Genomic DNA, 8660 nt, shown 5'->3' with positions numbered 1-8660 from the left:
AGCTCTGGGTCCCTGAACCCCAACACCACCTTCCAGATCCAGCCTAAGAGTAGGCTCGACCGCACTTCCGCGTGGAAATAACCGGGCTGGAGTGAGCCTTCCCCGGAGGGGTGCAGACTCGGCGGACCGCTGCCCGCTTCCCCAGCAGCCGAGGGCGCGCAGAGCTGGGGGCGCGGGCGGCTGCCGGGCCCGGCGCGCCACCGCGCGAGCTGCTGGGTCACAGCCCTGGCCGCGCCACCCGCTCTGCGAGGAAGTGACGACTGCGCCGTCCCAAGAGCAACAAAGTTTGAGTCTGCGGGTCGCGCTCGCTTGCGCCCCGCGCCCCTCGGAGCAGCCCCGGGATCCAGCGCGCAGGTGAGCCGCGTGCTCAGTGCCCCCTCCGCCGCCGGGGCGCCGACGTGGGGCCCGGAAGCGTTCCGGGCCAGGGCTCGGCCGAGCGGGCGGGGATGTGGCGGGCCGGTAGGGCCGGCTGCGCTGGGCTTGCGTGCGGAGGGCTCTGCAGGGAGGGAGCTCGGTGGCCAGGATCCGCCGGGCCCGGGGCTGCGCCGCTGTGGTCGCTGTTTTGTCGCGGGACTTAAACCAGCCAAGGCTGCAGCCAAGCAGCTCCAGGCGCCGTTGCGATCGGAATGGTGCAGGAAAGGGGCTTCGCGTGGCCTGCGTCTGGAGCTAGTCCTCCGCTCGGCACCCCGCCATTCCGACAGGCTGGGAGTGGTCGCCCCCTGGACCCCGCCCCGTGCTTCCCAGGGAAGCGTTCTCTTCCTCTTAGCAGCCCTCGCTGAGGCCGCAGGAAGGAAGTTAAAGGAACTTTCCTCCCACTTTTCTTTGCTTGGCCCTCCAGTGACAAAGAGCAGAGCAATTGGGGAGTTTGGGAAAACAACCCTACGCATGTCCGAAAAGCAAAACCAGAATTGCCCCTAAGCCCTCCTTGATCAAATCTGACTCCCCCGCTCTTACTCTTCCCTCACCACGTCCTGAACTTGACAATAATCACTAAGGCCTAACACTTTGCAATTTAGCCATAAAAACTGTCAGCACACCCACATACATATGTGAGTGTTTTCTATATAAAACTCTGAAACTCGCTTCCAGTGGACTCTGCGGCATCTCGCTCTTTTCTGTTTTCTAAAACTGCTCAGGCTTGCAGGAATGTGCTTGGGAACTTTGATGGTGGTTCCCGCCGCCCTTGGTAGCCTCGTGGCGAAAGGTTGTTTCGTTTTGTTTTGTTTAAAGAACAGCTGAGAAGTTTATGACATCCCTGCAAAGTAACTCGGGGCTGGCAGGCCGGGGCGGGTGGCGCCTGGGCTCCTTGGCTTGGAGTCTGCAAGTGTAGCAGCCGCGGCCGCGGCAGGGACGCGTGGTGTGTGCAGGAATGCACCTCCGTGCCATGGAGACTCGGACATGGGATGTCTGGAGGTTGAATGGTGCAGTTCCTAGCAGCAGCTTCCTGCCGGCCTGTAATTACAGCGTGATTGCACAGTCAGGCATTGTTGGCGTGGATGTTTATACACAGGCTATTGTGCAAGACCTCGGTGGCAGCGAACGAAAGGCAGATTTGCATTGCAAATACCCAGGACAGATCTGGGCCTGAGCTGCAATCGCCAAGTTCTTTTGGGCCTTTCACCCTAGCTAGGTGATTTATTTCCTTGCCTCTCCCCTAACCTCGAACAGTTTGCCAAACGCCAGAGAAGTGAAGTGGACCCAAGAGCGCAAGATCCCTCCACTCCCACCTTCTGCGGCCTGAAAACTATCCCAGGAATTGTACCCTTATTTGTGCCTGTAGAAAATGTGGGATGACGTCAGCAGGAAAAGGAGATGGGAGATGGCTATCAACCTCCCTAAACGGGAAAGCAGTTTGAATTAGCAAAATTGCATGGTGGCTGGATTGGGACTGGTTGCAAAGAGGACACGTCAGACATGTGTGACTGCGCTGGTGAGCTAGACTTTGAGCCTTGAAATGTCAGCTGCAGAAATTTAGTAGGTGGGTCCTAGTTCCTTTATTGTGTTCTGGTCAAAGGGAAAAGGGCTGAGTCTTTGACACTGTGTGTCTGTGACAGTGTCTGGGGTGGGGGTGGGGGAGGCAGAAGAGTGATTCCTGTTAATTTTCTCCAGAGGACGCCCCCCCCCAAGCCCCCTTTCTGAGCAAGGCTTGCTGCACAAGGTGGGGGTCCTCACATCTCAGAGCTGCTGTGCTGCAGGAAGGGAGCCAAGCCTGCAAGCATGGAAAGAAGGCAGATAGGTTCTCCCTGAGGGCCTCAGAGGTGGCTAACTGTGGTACAGGGATTAAAAACACAGTCACAAACATGCACAGGATGCATGCTGGCCCATTCTTCTCGCATGCCAAGTCTCAGCCCACTCGCTCCCTGCCCGAGGTAGAAAACGCTGCCAGGGCAGCACTCAGCCCTGCTGAGGGTACTGTGACTCAGTGGCACCGCCTCACTGCTGGGCTCCGGTAGCCTCTCTGCTCAGAGTGGCAGGTACCAATGGCCCTGGCACAGAGGAGCTTCCCCACGCCTGGCCTTCTCCCCAACCAAGTAATTGAGTTTCACCTGGAGGGAAAAATACTGTTTTGCAACCTCATGCCAGCTGTGTGTCACGGGCAAAGTGACCATTTGTCAAACCAAAACATTAGGGCACGGTCCCTGGCAGACACCTATGTGCTTCCAGAGACTCAAGGAAAAACATGTGAAATCAAGACATTTCTGGAAAGTCTGGGACACATGGACACAGTTGCCAGAGGGGAATGAGGGTTAGAGCAAAACACCACTAAGGCAGGAGTTCCCATGAGTTGCACAACCTCTTTTTTTGGGTACGTTTAGCTTTTTACTGAACTTGACTGTCAAGGTCCTGGTTATCTGTATCACCTGACCAGGGCTGCTTTATTAACGTATGCCACCGCCACCATACTAGTCTGGAGAGTCAGGGGAGGGGAGCAGTCCCTTCTGACTCCAAAGGAAAGACAGCCTTGAGTTTGCAATCCTTTGTGTTCATGAGATTAAAAGTACCCAAAGGCCTTCAGGGAATGTAGCTGGAGAGTGGAGGGGAGGGACCCCTTGCAAAGGCCAGAGACACCCAGAGTTGTGGAGCCACCTGGAACAGTTGCCCGCCCATTTCCTTTTTTTTTTTTTTTCCACCCCTTTCTTCAGTTCAGCCTGACTGATTTTTGTGCATAACTCAGGCCCTTCCCCTGGCTTACTCAGCTTTGCCTCTGCATTCACAGAGCTTGCCCTGCAGTTGTACACAGCCCAGTTTAAGACCGGAAACTTAATCCTGACTTCCTCTCCCACCTTACGTAAATGCTGATTTACGGCCTAAAGTTGCTGCCCAGTTCACGGCCCCAGAACAGCCCTGCCTACTGCCTCGCTATGAACAACTAAGAACAATATTGAAAAAGCTCTGAATCAAAACTTGACAGACTTGAAAAATCATTTTATTGTTTTAAGAGGAGAAGCTGTTTGGGAAATTAGGAAGCTCCCAGCAACTTTGGCAAAAACCCCTAGATTCCACTGAGAGGCAGATGAAGGCCCCTGCCAGAGGGTGGTCATGATATGGGAGGCCTTTTACGCTCTCCAGCCCCAATATTTATATTTCTGTTCATCTGCCTCCTCCCAGCTGCCTCCCTACACCACAATCCCATGTTCTGACATCACAACCAACCTCCAAAAAAGGAGGCAGAACCCCTCCAGCCATAAGAGGGCATTCCAGACTCCGAAGAAAGTTTTGCAGTTTTCCAGATGCCTGGCAGTTCTGTCCTGCAAATCTGTTTCCTTCCTTAAGATGTGCCCCCACCTCATTTCTCCTTCTCTCTGAAGCATCTCTTTGTGAGATCCTTAAACCTGTTTTTTTCCTTCGTCTACATGACACAGGGCAATGCTTTACGACTTTCTGTCTCGAGTGCCACTTGAAATACACACAGGTCTTTGAATAAGCCTGGAATAAAGGGCTCCTCTGTAATCTTGCTTAAAATGCCTGTTTGCCAGTGTGACCCTCCTGCTCAGCAACCTTCAGTGGTTTCCCACTGTCTGCACAGTAAGGATCAAACCTCTAGGCTGGCAGTCAGGGCCTTCCCCACAGGGATCTGACCGCCACTGGTCTTCTGCTCTTAACCCTCTGCTCTGACCCAGTGACCTGCTCCGTGTGCTTGTCCAAACTGCTGGTGGAGAACATTTGTACCTCTCCTGCTTCCCCAGAAGTCTGGAATGCCTCCTCTTTCCTCTCTCCTGCTTGGCTCAGTCTTGCTCTCCTTTTAGCCCTATTCATGTTCCCCTCCTTAAGAATTTCCCCTGACCCACCCTGTGGGCCTCTCCCTGGTAACATCCACTGGGGTCCCCTGATGAAGAAAGGCTTGAAACCTGGTCTAAATGATTTTCAACTTCTCCTTTGGAACATAGCTCTGATCATACCCTTCATTTGGCTCCTCAAATGTGCTTTTGGGTGGATCAATATTATCACTTTTCAACTAAACTGGAAGCCCCTGTTTTATATAGCTTTGTATTCCCAGCCCTGGTGTCCACTCATAGCAAATCCCAGGGAATGTTTGATGATGATGTTGGAGACACAGCAAATGCAGTGGCTTGCAGACATTGTCTGCTTGTGCACAGACATGTACCCCCAACCCAAGCACCAAGCACCATGTTCCCAGTCTTTCTGAACATTTACCCACCCTTTCTCCTTCTGCCTGTTAGCCTCTCCCTGACACCTCCTGGTTTTGCACCTCATTGTTCTGCTTCATTTGCAGCACCTCTTCCCCCTGGGTACCAGATAGTGTCTGTCCAGCTTCAGGACTGGCTCCTCCTTGTCCTGACTTGAGTCCAGTTGACCTGCCTCATGATGTCCTGTGCCTGAGCACTGGCTCTTAGGGGAAACCATTTGTTTACTTGGGTTGGTCTGGTCTTCCAAGGGAACCAGACTGGTAGAAAGAGGTAGGGCCAACTCTCAAGCAAGACTTGTGAGGAAGGCAAAGAGATGCTTCCTGTTTGTCTGCAGCTTTGATTTGCTCAAACAGGTATTGAACCTATAAAATTAGGCTAAACTATAAAACTGAGTGTTGGGGAGATCCTGGCTAAACCCTAACATCAGGCTTACCTAGGAGGATTCTGTTGTCTTCACCCAGTTCTCATGCTATTAATTTCAACCTTGCCATATAAGCTAGATTCTTTCTTTTTAAATTAAGATGTAATTCACATACCATAAAATGTACCCTATAAGCTAGATTCTTTAAGTTTTTTTGTTTTATTTAAAAATAAGATCTAGTAGATTCTTTCCCCCCATCTTTCTATTCAAAAACATAATATACAACCCAAGTGCTCATTAACAAATGAATGGATAAAGATGTGGTATAGGCACGTATGCACACACACGATGGAATATTACTCAGCCATGAAAAATAATTTAATTCTGCAATTTGCAGGAATGTGGATGGACCTAGAAAATACTATGCTTAGTGAAATAAGTCAGACAAAGACAAATACTTATATGTGGAATCTAAAAAATAATACAATGAATGTATATTAAAACAGAAACAGACTCACAAATATAGAAAACAAACTATTGATTACCAAAAGGGAGTGGGAAGGGGGAGGGGCAAATTAGGGGTGTAGGATTAAGAGATATAAGCTACTTTGTATAAAATAGATAAGCAACAAGGTTATGTTGCATAGCACAGGAAATTATAGCCATTATCTTGTAATAACTTTTAATGGAGTATATAATCTGTAAAAATACTAAATCACTATGCTGTGCAACTGACATTAACATATTATAAATCAACTATACTTCAATAAAAAAGGTAATACGTACATATCGTTTAACATCAAAAGAGATGTTATATTTTGTAAAGTAAGTCTCAAAAATAATTTCAACAGAGAAGAGATGCAGACATATATATACATATACAAATGCAACTGAATTAGAAAAATAAACATCTATTTTAACTTTGAGGAATGGAAGACCTTCTAAAGAAAGAAACAAAGCAGAACCCGTAAGAAAATGTTGATAAATTAGATAACATAATAACTTTGAATAAGTAAATTTCCCATCCTCTAATGTTCCTCTTTTATTCAATCCTTTAGTGTTCTTAGGCAACTACAGTTTGTCATTTTTCAGCTATGCTTCCAGATGTAGCCTCTGCAAATAGAAGAAAATATGAATATACAAACAAATGCCAGCATACTATACACAGGCTTCTGCATTCTGTGTTTTTCACTTTTAATGTATCTTGGAGATTATTCTATATCAGTGCTTATAGAGCTGCCTCATTTTTTCCAATGGTTAAATTGTACTCCACTGTATGCAAATACCATCATTTATTTAACTAGTTACTGTTGCAGAGAATTTGGGTTGTTTCCAGTCATTTTGCTATTACATACAATATTGCAGTCAATATGTTGAATTCACTTTTAAGTGAAAATTCGTTTTTTTTTTAAGTGAAAATTCTTGATGAACACCCATATATGGGTGAAATTTGGATATACACAGAGAACTATTCCTGAAAAATTAGGCATAAACTGCATTTAAAAATCAATATTTTCTATAATCTACTGTTTCACAAAAATAATAAACTTTTAGAACTGTAGGACTTTTACAACTTTGAGGCCAACTTTTGGGACCTCAGGGACTGTTATCATCCAGCTCCTGTTTTGTAGTAACTGCAGTAACAACATTTCAGAGAATTTAAAGCTGGGAAGGGCACCTGTGGTAACTCATTTTTAACTAAGATTCAGAGAGGATGTGACTTCTCGAAGGTCGCATAGCTGTTAAATGGAAGAATCAGGGCACAAACTCCACATTCCATTTCCTTTCACTATCCTACATCGATCATCTTAATCATCATAATCGTCAGTTCCAGTCTGTGTATTTGTAAACCAAGGATTTTGTTTACAATTCTACCTCTTTAGTTTCCTTAAGGCAGTACACAAAGATTTAAAAGAAGAAACTTGAGGGAAAAAAACAAACAAACCAGGGTGGAGGTGAGGTCTTTTTTAAAAATTTTAATTAAAAAATTTTTATTTTAAAATTGAAGTATAGTTGATTTACAATGTTTCAGATGTATAGAAGAGTGATTCAGTTGTGTGTGTATATGTGTATATATATATATACATTCTGTATATATATATATATATATTCTTTTTCAGAATCTTTCCCGTTATAGATTATTACAAGACATTGAATATAGTTCCCTGTGCTATACAATAGGTCCTTGTTGTTTATCTATTTTATGTATATTAGTGTGTATCCGTTCATCTCTTTAAGAAGAGGGTGGGATGCTAGAGGGCCCAGGAACACAGACTCAGCACCCTTGAACAGCCAGTCAACCCAAGGCTGACTGTCCTCACTGGGCATTTACAGAACAGCTGCAGTGCTCTCAACACTGTCCCACAACAAGGGGTGTAAAGTGGGGTCCCACCAACCCCTTCCCTTCAGGAGGCTGGCAATCAGCCTCTGAGATGGGTTGTACTCAGAGGGAAAAATAGACTCAGGGTAGATCTGTCACCCAGGAGAATGGAATTTGGTGGAGTTGCATTTTCTGGGGGTCAGGTTCTAAAGTCAGTGTGTCAAGTGAAAAATAAGAATATAGTCAAGATTAACCTTGAAAGTCCCTTAGGAGGGCACTGGGTGGGCGGCAGACATACTGGCTCTTAACACTTAAATTCGTCTTAGGCTGTTCCTCTAGTTCTGGAAGAAGCTGCAGTTTCTAAGGTTGAACACCAGATGAAGTGGTTGGCTTTAGTTTGGGGACTCTGTAGTATGAAAATATGTATGTGTTCAGATACTATAGTCTCACTTAGCGTGCTAAGATGCTTATACTAGGATATCCTGCAGGGCAGGCACCAGGCTCAGGGCTCTTAGCCCATGCTCATCCCTGAATAGATGGCGGGTTTATAAATTAGGACTTAACCATAAGAGGTTAAGCAAGAAATGCTCTTAGATCAGGTGAGCGGGGTGTAATGGAGAGATTCGTGGAGTAGATTTTATTTATTTATTTATTTATTTATTTAATTTATTTATTTATTTATTTATTTATTTAGATGGAGGTACTGGGGATTGAACCCAGGACCTCATACATGCTAAGCTGCGCTCTACTACTGAGCTATACTCTGCCCCCAACCCCTTGCCCCGTGGATTGGGTTTTAAACTGCAGGACTGCAGATGAAAGACTTATGCTTGGGGTGACCTGTTATTGGTGTGGGGCTGGGAGGGGGCAGTGCCATGTGTAGCAGACACTTTGCTCTAAGGCCCTAGCCCTCCATGTCTGCTTTCCTTCCTCCCCCTTTCCCCCTCCCTAGCCTCCTGATTGCAGGTCATTGTAAGAGGCCTGCAAGGAATCTACCGCACGAATCTGTGTCCCCCTCCTCTGTGGTCTCCCAATAGCGTATGCTTTGGAACAACTTAGGGACCAAAGCCGCTCCCTGATCCTCACTTCCACTTGCACAGAGGTGGGGAAAGGCTCAGGAATTCCCCCTAGGAAGCTGTGCTGACCTACCTGGCTGGCATTTAGGATCTGAATTCCCCAGTTATGGAGAAAAAGAAAACTGGCAACAGCAGTTGACAGTGGAACCCTGCCCATCATGGTTTACAGAGTGCTTTCCCTCGCGTTCCTTGTTCTTTCACTCATTCATGTCATTTGCATTTATTGAGTCCCTACTGTGTGCTATGTACTGGTA

General features: G+C 46.8%; 1 protein-coding gene across 2 annotated transcripts in view; it reads left to right on the top strand.

Annotated features, from left to right (window-relative positions):
• The first annotated feature begins 222 nt into the window (after positions 1–222).
• The window catches only part of MIDEAS (mitotic deacetylase associated SANT domain protein), a 65493-nt gene continuing 57055 nt past the window's right edge, over positions 223–8660 (top strand). For both annotated transcript variants that reach the window (XM_064486103.1, XM_031454022.2), the window contains exon 1: positions 223–354. The gene's annotated coding sequence lies outside the window, so the exon portion shown is untranslated. The remainder of the gene's footprint in view (positions 355–8660) is intronic.

The sequence above is a fragment of the Camelus dromedarius genome, chromosome 5 (assembly GCF_036321535.1).
Source record: "Camelus dromedarius isolate mCamDro1 chromosome 5, mCamDro1.pat, whole genome shotgun sequence".
In the NCBI taxonomy this organism is placed as follows: Eukaryota; Metazoa; Chordata; class Mammalia; order Artiodactyla; family Camelidae; genus Camelus; species Camelus dromedarius.
This window is presented reverse-complemented; position numbering and strand designations above follow the sequence as displayed.